Source organism: Raphanus sativus, chromosome 4 (assembly GCF_000801105.2).
Source record: "Raphanus sativus cultivar WK10039 chromosome 4, ASM80110v3, whole genome shotgun sequence".
Lineage (NCBI taxonomy): Eukaryota > Viridiplantae > Streptophyta > Magnoliopsida > Brassicales > Brassicaceae > Raphanus > Raphanus sativus.
In genome coordinates, this window is record NC_079514.1 from 28,560,913 (window position 1) to 28,574,522 (window position 13,610).

At 33.3% G+C, this 13,610-nt stretch overlaps 1 long non-coding RNA gene, 2 other non-coding genes and 1 pseudogene across 11 annotated transcripts; 2 read left to right on the plus strand and 2 right to left on the minus strand.

Annotated features, from left to right (window-relative positions):
- Positions 1-1,311: 1,311 nt before the first annotated feature.
- Positions 1,312-3,980, minus strand: LOC108814284 (uncharacterized). 9 transcript variants are annotated; one of them, XR_008945571.1, is made up of 8 exons: positions 3,523-3,980; positions 3,109-3,389; positions 2,921-3,026; positions 2,677-2,836; positions 2,394-2,456; positions 2,122-2,314; positions 1,965-2,052; positions 1,312-1,869 (listed from the first exon to the last, which is right to left on the minus strand). It is a non-coding gene; the product is annotated as an uncharacterized LOC108814284 (long non-coding RNA). The 9 variants fall into 9 exon arrangements; XR_008945575.1 differs by having other exon boundaries at positions 3,109-3,273; positions 3,523-3,979; XR_008945576.1 differs by having other exon boundaries at positions 1,312-1,824; positions 1,951-2,052; positions 3,109-3,978.
- Positions 3,981-5,762: 1,782 nt separating this feature from the next.
- Positions 5,763-5,852, plus strand: LOC130512226 (small nucleolar RNA U31b). Its single transcript, XR_008945783.1, has one exon. It is a non-coding gene; the product is annotated as a small nucleolar RNA U31b (small nucleolar RNA).
- Positions 5,853-5,933: 81 nt separating this feature from the next.
- LOC130512171 (small nucleolar RNA Z195/SNORD33/SNORD32 family) lies at positions 5,934-6,019 on the plus strand. The gene has a single exon (XR_008945731.1). It is a non-coding gene; the product is annotated as a small nucleolar RNA Z195/SNORD33/SNORD32 family (small nucleolar RNA).
- A 952-nt stretch (positions 6,020-6,971) lies between these two features.
- Positions 6,972-9,327, minus strand: LOC108836532 (YTH domain-containing protein ECT3-like; annotated as a pseudogene).
- Between the last annotated feature and the right edge of the window lie 4,283 nt (positions 9,328-13,610).

The following is a 13,610-nucleotide window of genomic DNA, read 5'->3' on the forward strand; positions in this document are numbered from 1 at the left end:
CTTTTAATAAATAAATTATAAATCCAATAACTAATAACACTATATTTAAAAATCGTTTATTTGAGACTAGGATCGGCCCGCCCTACGGGCGGGATATTCTTTATTTGTGATCTATGTTATTATTTTTGAATAATTTTGTAATTTGTGTTTTAGGTTTGTGTTTGCAAGAGAAATGTGTGATAATAATTTTTTTCTTCCAAAAATATTAAGTATGGAGAGATTATATATGATAAGATATATTTAAAATAAATAGTTGTTCCTATATTAAAAAGGTGTGGCATTGATATGATGTGAAGGCTTCAAATGATCTTCATGTCGTTTTCTTTAACAATAATCTGATCCCATATTCAGATGGTTTGCAATATTTTGGGTTCAGAATGATTGGGTTGTGAGTAGCTTCTACGTGTAGATCATTGTCTTTCGACATGTAATTGGAGTGGAATTGGTGATTATTTGAAGCTACATTTCTTGTTGAAAGTAAAATGTTATATTTAATGTGAAGAAGGTAGAGTAAACCTAATCAAAATATAGAAAACACTGCAAATGAAAAGTGTGAAAACTAAGTAGCGCTCGATGAGTGTAGCCACTTGTTAGTCACCATAAAATCAACTCCAAGAACTTCACCATTTGTTTATAGTATTAACAATCAATGCATCGATTTTTAGATTATTGATGTGGCGCTTTTTTAGTGGCATTATAAAGATCTTATTAATTCTATAACACTTATTTTTCGATAGAGACATTGCATAAGGAACATTTAATCTACTCCATCATTTGTCTGTTCCAGACATGTTGGTCTGCCGTTCACGACGATCTATAAATTTCATACATTCTTTATGTTTTTCCATGTATAGCGAAATTCTGGCATAAAGATACTTACCAAGTTAGTTACATCTACCACAGTTGTTGTTTGCTAATATGCAAAGATGTTTTAGCTTTGTTGCGGTTTTGTTTTATTGTCAAAATTATTTGTTTTGTACTACTATTAATTTTTCTGTAGGAAAAAAAACAAAAATTTATTAAGATATTTACAATTTATGGATAGTCATGAACGGAAAACTGATATTATTTTTCAGTTAAAAAAGTAGCTATCTATTTAATTTTAATTTTCGTAAATGATCATCTAAACAAATCTTTGAAAGAATAAAGATGGTTGTAAGCAAAACTCAAACACAATCCACGCAACTCTAATATCACTGTTAACAGAACCAACACTCGCGTTCTTCTTCCTCCACAGCATCAAATCTGCAAGACTGCAACTGCTGATGCCAGCATCAAATGTGGCTTGGTGTTTGGATATCAAAATAAAAATAGCCAGAAGTAGAGATGGTTTGATTTATCAATAAAGAACTCAAACACAAAACACCATATCACAAACCCTTTGGTTTCTGTCGATATAAGCTTCTATGTTCTGTAAGTAATTATCAAATACAAAAACAAAAAAAAACAATTGAATATTCCTTCACACACATCAATTAAAAGCTGCTTCGTTCTCTATTTGCTCTGCCACTTTTGTTTCTCAGTTTTCTTTTGAGAAGTCCGAACAGCTCCAAGATTAACACCAGTCGCAGAAGCATCTAGCAAACTCAGCTCGCTTCAATCGCTGCCTTCAAGTCATCATCCTCCATCTCTGAAAAAGCCCTCACTTCCTCCCGCAACAACGCCTCTTATGGTCTCTATTGATCAACATCATCACTTCTCACAGCAGTGAGCTCACCAATAACGTCTGAGATATTAAGAACATCTTAATTTATTATCTGTTTTGTGAAGCCTGAAGGTTGGAAGCCGGTTCGAATTAAAGGTGGACTTGAGCAGAATTAACGTCTGAGATATTAAGAATATCCCTTCTTCCTTGGTCAACATGGAAAACTGAACCAAAGGTTGCTTTTCTAAAAAGAGAAAAAAAAACCAAGCTTGATAGAGAGAGGAGGGTCTGTGATTTTGACTAACTTGAGCAGCAATACCTTGCGTGCCTTCTTGAGTGCATAAGCTGTATGGTCTCTGAAACTGTCCTTTTGACTGTTAATTCCGCAGATTGTGCAACTTCTCCTCCTGTAAAAATCGATCCAGCAATCATTATTTCTTGCCACATATTGATTATCTGAGAAAGAAAAAGCTTACATTCTGCCAGGCTTCAAGCTTTCTCTGCATAGCTTCATGTTCAGTTCAGCACAAATCCGGAAAGGAAACACCTTGATTTTGGTACACATTTTTTTTTCTGAGCAAGGTCTTGATCAATAATGCTAACCGTTATTGCGAACTTATAATTGGTTGGGATCCATCTGACTTTAACATGATCAACATCAGGTTGTACCTACATAATGAATCAAGAAAAGAAATTAACTTTGTGAATCACTGAGTAGTATAGTTACCAGAGTTTGTAAAGCTTTCACCTCATGGACCATTTGCATATGGCAATGCTACTAACCTTGCAGAACTCCGCTTTCTCTTGGAAGCTACACAATGCAAAGATATTTTAAATTTAGTGACTATCATGATTAGAGAGAGCTTTTACATGTTGTTTCTTTATCTAATGTCTCTAGAAGATGAACTCTTCCAGGGTATTGTCGACGAAGAAGAGTCCTAACAGAAGCAGCACAAACAGAAAGCATAGCCAAATCTTTTGTAAATAGTGATCCAATTGTAAAGAATGTGGTGCTTGTTCTGTGCCCATACGTAATTGATGCATCACAGATATCAATAAGTCCATGTTCGAACATCCCAACAGCTTGCTTAGTCAGCATATCATTGAACATCCACATCCGAAAAGCCATCTAGCATCTCAATTCGAAGTGGTTGAAGAAATCTGGGTTCTTTTCTCGAAGCTGCCCCAAAACTAAACAGAGAATAAAAATCAAAACTTTATAGAGAACCCACTTATGGAATCAAGAAAAGTAATCAACTTTGGTAAGTTTTTAACCTATGCGGGTGACACTTTTACTAATCCGGTGATTCTTCTCAAGGTACTTAGCGGTTGCTTCCAAGCTCATGTAGTTTTGAATACAGAGTTTAACCTTGTTCCTCACCTGGGAACAGAGCAATCACAGAGATGAAAACAGAGTAGGTCAAAACAATAAGCTTTGGAGAGTCATTGAGTTACCGACCTACCATTGTGTCTAAACTGTTGTCTTAACTCCTTGAATTTGATATTTTTCATGTTTTCAAATGAGAAACATGGACAGAGTTATATTTATCGACAGTCTCTGATACCATTAACAATACTCTCCTTCTGCTCCCTCTCCCTTCTTTTCTTCTTTGTCATCGACAAAGCAACTGCAATAACAAAAACAATACCTTTATGAACCATTCATCAAGTGATTTATCTATTCACTTCCTAAAAGCAAAAAGATGTAAAGAGAAGACCAGCACTTAGCTATTTAACGAAGAGACTGAAGAGTCCATGAAACACAACATTAAAGATGGAGAAGTTGAGGACATAAACAAATAAAAGTCAGGCAAAAGTGATCTTTAAAAAAGAAGCATATCGGGTCCGAGACTAAGTAGTAAGTAACCAGTAACCACCATATCCGTGAGTATATAGATCTTGTTCATCATCCTTCGTCGAGTCGAAGAACAAACCCAAAACCCATATTTCCCTGCTCGTGATTCAATCACTTGATTTCCGGATCAGCCAGTAACGGAAAATCTTTCCACCGCGTTTGATGTTTCTGGCAATCTCACCACCACGGTTGAAAAACATACGACTGACTTCTATACTGAAAAATGATTGATGACTTAGCCATTTCAGAGGAATATATACACCGCCCTTGCAGAGATAAAAGAAGAAAAAGACTCTAGCTTTAAGATTGCTTTGAATACACTTCGTGGGGAGCGATCTGAGTGGATTAATCACGAAATATTAATTCAGAGCGTTTCATTTGGCGAGGGAAAGCGGAAACGACATAACTTCGCCGTCGAAGGATGGGGGACGCGTCTCTCGTTCTCTTGCAGATGAACATTAGGTCAGAGACTGTTTATGCTTTTCTGGGCCTAAACCCATACAAAGTGCCGTTAAGATTAATACCCAACAGAAGCCCACATCGCTCAACCGTTAATGAAAGAGAGCGCTGACGTGTCACGCAGACAGAAACTGAGTTTCCAAGCTGGCATCCTATGTGGCGCAAGGAGGAGAGATTAAACTCTATTTTATATAAATAGATAATCTAAATATATTAATCGATTTTGAATTAATCGATTTTGAATATAGAAAATTATAGTTTAATGATGGATTCTACTTTACTCATTCATCATCTGGTTAAGTATAGTTTAATGAAAATAATTGTATTAGTGTCCACTATTTATTCTAGGCTTTGTATACATAAAAGAATATTCCATCCCCCTATACATTAAAAGAGAAGTCACTTTAGTGATTTTTACTTAGGTGTCACTCATAGAGAGCTTCTAAGATTAATTCTTATAATTCTATTGGTTCATTTTTTCTAATTTCTTTTTTTATTTATTTTTAATCGGGCTGGTAAGAGTTATTAACCTAGAACCAATTAATCTATGCTTCCTAACACTCTCATCCGAGTTCTTTTATATATGTTAAGAAATCTCATGAATCGATAATACAATTTATCATCCGAGTTTATTATATGAAAATGTATGACAATACAAGTTTAGTCTAAAATATGTTAAAAATGTGAATCGAGAAAACATACACATATATACATATTGATTAAACATTGGTGTCTTTTTCTTTTCATATTTTCATAAATATATAAAAATGTGATTTCTTATCCTGGTAAGAATAGCACACACATAGATTTTATTTTATTTTATAATTTATATTATACTAAAATATGTTAAAATTAGTAATAAATCAAAATGTTCACTAAGTACTAAATAAAGGCTATTTCAGAGATCTAAGTATTACTAAATAATATATGTTTAGCCACCAACAATATTATTTAAAAATTTAGGTGAAATTTAAAATATTTGAAAATTTAAAATGATTTAAATTTACGATTAATTTATTTTTATATTTAAAACTAAAATGAAACATCATTTAAAAAACTATATAAACAACTTTAATAATTTATATTATAAATACAAATATAGATATATAATACATATTTATTTATTTTATTTTATTTTAAATATTTATTAATTCAAAATAATAATAAGTTATTATTTATGTTATTAAAAATAAATTAAACATTAAAATTTTATGTATGAAAAAGTGTTCACAAAAATATATACATTTATTATTGTGTTGGAATATTAAAAAAAGTCATATATCTGAAATATTTTAGAAAATAAATTTATACAAATATTATGACATTAATTATAACTTGCGCAAGAATGTTAATAAATATATGTATTAATGAGTTTCCTTATTGCAAATATGTTAAATCATTCACTCTTGATGTCGACCATTTATTACATTGCTTAATGACATTTAACGATTTGTATCTAATTAGGAAACTTATTTTTATTAACTTACCTTATTAATATTGATTACTTGTGCAAGTTAAAATCATATCATATACATATCTTTTATGACAATAAAAATTTAATATCTTTCGACACATGCCCATATTGGAACGACACCGTTTATGCTTCATAGTAAAACCCTAGACTCGAGTAGCTTTGTGTGACTTGACTATATATACAACGGCCAGACTTGGCTTCGAAACAAAATAACATGCGTCGTCAGCTCTATTCTCTGAAGTTAATTGCTTTATGATCTTCTTCTGTTTTGTTGTTCTGTTGTTCTGTTGCTATGTTATCTTTTGTTGTTCTTGATGGTGGTAGTGGTGGAATGTGATGATACGTAATTGTCGCCCCAGTCTTATTTGCATTCATTACGATGGATGTAACATGGTGATTGACTTTTCATTATCTGATTTCATCAAATGGTTTTCTTGATCCAATAGTTTCAATATTTCAATATTTTATTTTGGTTTATTTGATCTTTTAAAATTTAGAAGAAGAGGAATGAGGATAATTTATCCAACGTCTATTAAGTCTGAACAATAGTGTTGAAACAATGACATGCACTACCATCTGACCTCTTCGTTATCTAAATTAACTAGGGTCGGCCCGCCCTACGGGCAGGATGAATATTAAAAAACAATTTAAATAATCTAGAATAATATTTAATATAAATCTTTTATTATTTAAAAAACATATTTGTTAAATTTTGTGCATGTTATTTTACTTGAAGAATAAATAAACCATGTTATCTTGAAAATTAGTTATTTTTTCATTGTAAAAGTTTTAAGATAATTTTCTTTTGTTAAATAATATATGCTCTAATTATACATTAGAATTAGATTTGGCATTACATCATTTTTTGTAATTTTCTTATTAGAACGGGTAATTATTAATCATGTAAACCAGAAACAATAACATTAAAGTATCATATATCGACATTAAATTTGATATATCAGTGACAAATAATCAAATGCTTTGTTGGGTTAAAACTATATATATTATATGCTTATAATTTACTATCTAATGAGTATTTATGCTGTTATTATCATATAATAACTTATGTGGTGCATCTAATATTTACTATAATTGATTATTTATATATTTAAATGAGAAGTTATTAGTATTGTGTAAGTTGTGATCGAGATGTAGGAGTAAATTGTTAGAATTTTTTTTTTAGGTTTTTATTAAAAAAAAAATTGGGCCAGGATATTAGGTTGGTAAGCAACTATCCCTAGCTCATTAGAGTCCCATTCACCGCTAACTTACCACCAACAAAGAATTCCTGGCGTAAAATAATTCTTACATTCTATAGATACCGCAAAAACCAACTCATTTTCTGCGGAGATGAATAATAAAGCTCATTTTTTATTTTCTTATGCCAGCCTTGCTAAATATCCTTCTCACCTTATGATTCTTATATGTTATGTTTTGAACTGTAAAAATGATTATAAACTAATAAACTGTTAAAATTCTGATTGTAATTTTGTGATTGAAGAATTTTAAATATTTATAACAAAATAAAAATGATTAAAAAAACATACAGAAGATATATTTGCATTGAATTTATAAGAATATATATATATATAGCCTTCAAAATCATTTTTACTTATATATCTTCTACATCTTCAAAACCCAACTACCAAAAGAAAACCAAACTCCTAAGAAAGAGTGAGCAAATTAGGTGGTGAAAACGGACAAAAAAAACCACCCAAGATAAAGTAAGCAGCTTGCTGCTGCACTCAGCATGCGATTCACCATGCGCTGGCAACTTCTGCAACACCGTTTTGTGATATCTCTTCAGCCACTTCTGCTATCACACTGGTTTCCTTAAATTCATCTTTTGGTGTTCCCTTTTTGTCACTGGCAGTAAAAGATTGCTGAAAGATAAACAATCTCCATCAGATGTTTATCTAGATAAGAGCACCACACTATGAGTTCTGTTGTTTTTTACCTGTGTTCTATACAGCTGGTGTTTCTTCCCCCCCCCCTCTGATTATCTTTTCACGGCTCTCATAGAAGACAAAATCATCGAGTATGCATGTCTTGCTCACATGTTCCTTGAAATCTTGATTACTTTGACTCCTTGCTCTATCTCTACCTGCACATTTCAAAATCCACAGGAACTAAAATTTTTTTTTTTTTCACATGATAGAGGGAGAATCTAAGAAAGTAAACCAGAAGACTCTCTGACCTCCTGTGTATCACGACTATTAGTAACAGGCTTGTTCTCATTGTTATCAAGAGTAATATGCCTCAAGGAACTATTCGGGATATCTTTAACGATGTGCCACAAAAAAAAATAATGATGTGCCACAGCAGGGAAGCAACAAACCCACTTGTCCTGCTGCCAGTACTCCACCGTCTGGTTGAGATCAACTGGTCCTACCATCTCCGCTAAACCAACAAACTGCCCACTTGTGTTCACCTGTTAAGAAAAGAAAAATCATTTCATTTATAATCAAATCAAAACTAAATCAAAACAACCAAAGTCATTTGCCATATTTCACTTACAGAGAAGATGAGAAAAACAGGGCAGGAGGACTTGTCTCCAGCTGCTTCGTTATACGCAGCGTCAAGCTTCTTGTTGCCATTAGGGGTGCTTGACCACACATTATATTTGATGGTTTTGTGAATATCATCTTCACTGTACGATTTGATCAGGAAGAGCTTCGCGTTGGTGTAGGTATTAGAGAAAAACTCTTTCTTGATGCATTCCTTTGAATCCGGAAGAAGAAGAGAAACATCTTCAGTTGCTTTGATAGTTTCAGGCTGCCAAATCTTGAAGCCTTTGGCTCTTGGCCCTCTGTTCCGCTCGTTTAACCACTCAGCGTTCTCTTTTCCGTACCCGTAAAAGCCGTAACTCTTTGTCTTGTACCCGTTGTTAAATAAGTACCAGTTTGGAGTATAAGTGTCGTAATACCCATAGCCGGTCATGTAAGGTCCATACATTGAGTACATGCTACTGCCAGATCGTCCCTGATGCCATAAGATAAGAAACTCCAAATCATGAACCCAATTTAAAAAAAAATATATAAGTTGTTATTATGGAGAAAGATGATCCGATACTTACCAGGTAGGGATACTGAAGAGTGGTTTTGGTGGTCTTTCCAGAAGCATAGTTCATCATGTCATAACTATATCTGTGGTAACACTGATACGCTTGAGGATAGTAGCCACCGTAATAGCCATTGTTGTTGTTGTAATCAAGTTTCTACTCCGTTGAAAAGCCATTGGTACTGTTCCGCCATACACATCCTGCAAAAGAAGAAAGAAATGGGATTTACCATGACATTGTTTCGGTTAGTCCTACTGATTCCGTAGACAATATATGGACAATCAAGAGTAGCAAAAAACGGAATGACAATTAAACACGATATGTTAATAAGAATATCAGTTAAATCAAATCAGAATCTAACAGATCCCTAAACACACTATAGATAATCAAATATAATCAGATTCAATCTAAACAAACAAAAAAGCGACAGAGAAGTAAATAAAAATTATAATCGCTCGATTACGAAACAAAAAGATGGAAATCTGGATAAAATACCTCATATCAGATTCAAGAGGCTTAACCACTATTTTCGGCGACAGAAAGAGAAGCAAAATAAATCAGGAGTTGCATAGGATAATGGGGCAAAAGGAGAAGCTATAGAGCCACTCACGAAGGAGGAGACACAGCGCGGAGTAGTCGGAGGCGCAGTGACGGAGACAGAGACGCAGCGGCATGAAGACATGTCCTAGATGGCGTGAGAAGCAGCATTCGAGATCGAGGAGCCCATGAGACTTCAACGGATGAACTCGTTAATGAAGATAACATGTCTGTCATTAACAGAGCGAAGTTTCATTAATCGATGACACATGTCAGCGCGAAAAAGCTTGAGTTTACAGCTTGTCATCCTATGTGTCAGCAGGAGAGAACACACTGTACTTTATATATATAGATTTAGTAAAATATTTTTTATTTTTTCTTTCGTTTTCATTAATTAATGTTTGGTTGAATGAATAAATGCCTAGATGTATCTGATGTCCAAAGTTATAAAAGTAGTTGGACATTTCGTAATTCAAGGCGTAGATTGAATATTAAAATAGGTTTTGCGAAACTGATTGCTTTCTCTTGATAAGCTCTCTGTTACTGTACCTCTGTTTATATCTTCCCACTTATGTATTCTTTGTTTTGTTTTTACTATGTTTTGGTTAAACATGTTGGTGTGGCTTCAATGAACTATGTATTTCCTAATAACTCTGGTTAGCTAGAATCCGGAAAGTCCCAAAAATAATAACAAGAGACCGAGATATTACAATAGGCTCCTGAAAATAAGATTTGTCTGTCGACAGAAATCAATATACAGTTCCAAGTACGGTTACACTGTTTCAAAAAGATGAAAAAAATACATTGATGAATGAGCAATCTTGAAGAAGACACTTTGTTTTCACACAAAGAAACTCTGGTGTCAACGAGGTACTTATTAACCAAACCCACTTTGTTTGTTTCATTTTTATAGAGCTTGATCTCTGGTTTCCATTAGGTCTATGTTATATCACTTTTTGATAAGTCAGTTATAGATGTTTGTAAAATGTGACAATCATCATTGATTTTCTTGTCTTGAAATGCTTTAGTTATTTAGCTCTTTTTTTTTAGAGGTTTGGGTTTCTGTATTTACTATCTACCTATGCTTCTTGTTAGGTTCTAACTCTTGCCGAGCTCCGCCGTGTTCCCATTCCGAGCTTCAAGGTCAAAGATTTGACACTTGAGACAATGATTTCTCAATATTCAATTCCTGGTATAGTTAGAGTGCTACAAAACTCACCTCAATTGAAGAAGCTATCAACAATACACAAAATGGAGTTTGGCACCATACCAGTATTTTTCCATAAGCCTATTTTATTTTCTTAGTTTCCTCGACCATTCTAACTATTAGCGAGTTTAAATATAGTCGTAGAACCATGCATGTCCTTTCACTTTGGGTTTGTAGAACCTGAAATATTGACTATCAGTGTGCATAACGGAAAACCTTTTCTTTTGTACAGGAGGAGTATATTGACACGTAGTTGGATTTGCAAAGCTTGAATCGGGATCAGCGTTGGAGCTTGGAAGCGAGGATCTTTGAGAAACTGAGTCATTGGAATGTAGAGTCGAGACACGTGGCTTCTTTCATGGAACTTATGTTTAAAAAAACAAAGACATTAGAGAAGATGGTCGTTTGGTTTTATAGTTATCTTAAAAAACAAACTTTTGAAGAGTTGTCTGAGATGGTTCCAATGCTCGCTGACAAGAACAATATCTCCATAGTGCTCCACCTATTCAAGCCGAATCACAGGTTTTTTTGGTCTTGGATCTTTTTTCTTTTACTAAAGTAGTCTTGGATCTTATGATAATATCTTTGAACGTGAATTTGAACCCTAATTTACATTTTTTTAAAAGATTTTTCTTTATACTTTAAAACGAAAAACTACATAAACCACAACTTTGTGCCATGATTCATTAGAATTTTTTTAAATGTTTATTCATGATCTTGAAAGTACTATTTGTTGTAAAAAACTTACATAAAATATTTATAATGGTTCAATTAAAATGTGTAGTGTAAATAAAATTAATAAATTTACTTTATGTATGTTCACAATAAAGAAGAAAAATATTATTTTAATGATTTTATGTTATTTTTTAAGGGAGAGAGAGAAAGAAGTATTTAGGCTTCAAATGGTGACGAACCGCCATGCACCGCTGTCAATAGTAACAAAATCTCTCCATATACCTAAATATCTCTATGTTTTTGTTACTATTACAACCTCACCGTACTCGTCCCGCAGTTGTCCTGCACGTTACCATTCCGAGCCTTAGAAATAGAGAGATAGAGAGCGAGACTGAGATATATATATATATATATATATATATATATAGGTGAAATAGAGAAAAATTAAAGATTATGATAGAGAGAGATAGAGGGAGGCTGAGAGAGAGACCCAAAGAGATATAAAATAGATGAAACAAGTGAGAGAGAGAGAGAGAGAGAGAGAGAGAGAGAGAGAGAGAGAGAGAGAGAGAGAGAGAGAGAGAGAGAGAGAGAGAGAGAGAGAGAGAGAGAGAGAGAGAGAGAGAGAGAGAGAGAGAGGAGAGAGAGAGAGAGAGAGAGAGAGAGAGAGAGAGAGAGAGAGAGAGATTTAGTGTTTAGGGTATACCCAAGGGTTTACAGTTTAGTGTTAGGATTTACCTAAGGGTTTAAGGTATATCCAAGAATTTAGGGTTTAGTGTTTGGATTTTTATCCAAGGGTTTAAGCTTTGTCCAAGGGTTTAGGGTATAATGTTTAGTGTTTATGATTTACTCTTTTGTGACTGTTTAAAAATTGTTAAAAAATTCATCTTTTGGCAACTACTAATATTTTTCATTTATTTTTAAAACTTAACACAAATTATTATTATTTTATTTATTATCTTTAAAGAAAACTGTACATTAATGGCAAACTATGATTAGTTGGTAATTCACCCAAGAAAAAGTCATGATAAAATATTAAACTAGGAAACATTCCCATATAAATCAAAATTGTGGTAGTTAAAGATAATTGATGAATTAAAAGAATGTTTACATTTTTATATTTTTCAAAAAAAAAGGTTTACGATGAGAGAGAGAGAGAGAGAGAGAGAGAGAGAGAGAGAGAGAGAGAGAGAGAGAGAGAGAGAGAGAGAGAGAGAGAGAGAGAGAGAGAGAGAGAGAGAGAGAGAGAGAGAGAGAGAGAGAGGAGAGAGAGAGAGAGAGAGAGAGAGAGAGAGAGAGAGAGAGAGAGAGAGAAGAGAGAGAGAGGAGAGAGAGAGAGAGAGAGAGAGAGAGAGAGAGAGTGTGTAACTACGATCCACTTATGCACTTATAATAACATAACATGTAGTATATGAATTAGACATAATGATACGTAAAGATTGAGAAAGAATTATAAGCTACTTATATATTTATACTAATAGCTAGACGGGTAATATATGGATCATATGAATGCTCGCACGCACGATAATGATCGTAATTACCTTTTTATCTTTTTCAAAAAATTAAAAGGCTTATGAGAGAGAGAGAGAGAGAGAGAGAGAGAGAGAGAGAGAGAGAGAGAGAGAGAGAGAGAGAGAGAGAGAGAGAGAGAGAGAGAGAGAGAGAGAGAGAGAGAGAGAGAGAGAGAGAGAGAGAGAGAGAGAGAGAGAGAGAGAGAGAGAGAGAGAGAGAGAGAGAGAGAGAGAGAGAGAGAGAGACTAATATGTGGAGAAACCTAAATGAGTAAGATTCAAAGATACAACAAGAGTGAAATATAATTACGATCCACTTATGCACTAATAATAATAGCTATACAAGCAATATATAAATCATATTGATGCCTGCACATGCATGATTTATTTATTTCAAATTTCAAAGTATATGATAATAATTTAAACATCAAAGTAGATTGAATTAAGTAATGTCTAAAAGTCTTATAGTTTTGAATCACAAAGACTGAATGAAGAACAAATTTAGTTTTAATAATACATAAAACATATGAATCGTATTTGAATAATACATATTTATATGAATAATACATAAAACATATGAAGAACAAATTTAGTTTTAATAATACATAAAACATTTGATTATATATTAATAATATTTATACATAAAACATAAGAACCGTATAAATGCCCGCACATGAGATTGCTCGCTGGTCTTACTGATGATGCAGCAAAAGAGCTTCAATCCTTCTCAAAATGGATTTTGGATATTGGAGATGGAAAAATAAATTTGCCTAACGACGGTCAAGTTGAGATTGACATCCCTTCTGATTTGCTGATAAAAAATAGTAGAGAAGATTCTATTGAGACTATGGCAAAAGAGGTTTATGGACAACCTTTTCAAACCTCAACATATAAGGATTTGTATAGACATCGAGCCATTCTCACTCCTACAAATGATGAAGTGGATAAAATAAATGATTACATGCTTTCGCAGTTGCCACTTGCCAGGTAACATATTTTTGTGTTTACTCTTATGTTTCAGTGACTTTTTACATGTCACTAAAGTCAAGGATTTACATATGCTTTCAGGTGAAGAGAAGGTTTACCTTAGCTCTGACAGTATTATCCCATCCGATGTTAACGTAGAAGAAAATGTAGTATATCCTCAAGAGTTTTTGAACAGTGTTAAAGTGGTTGGACTGCCTAG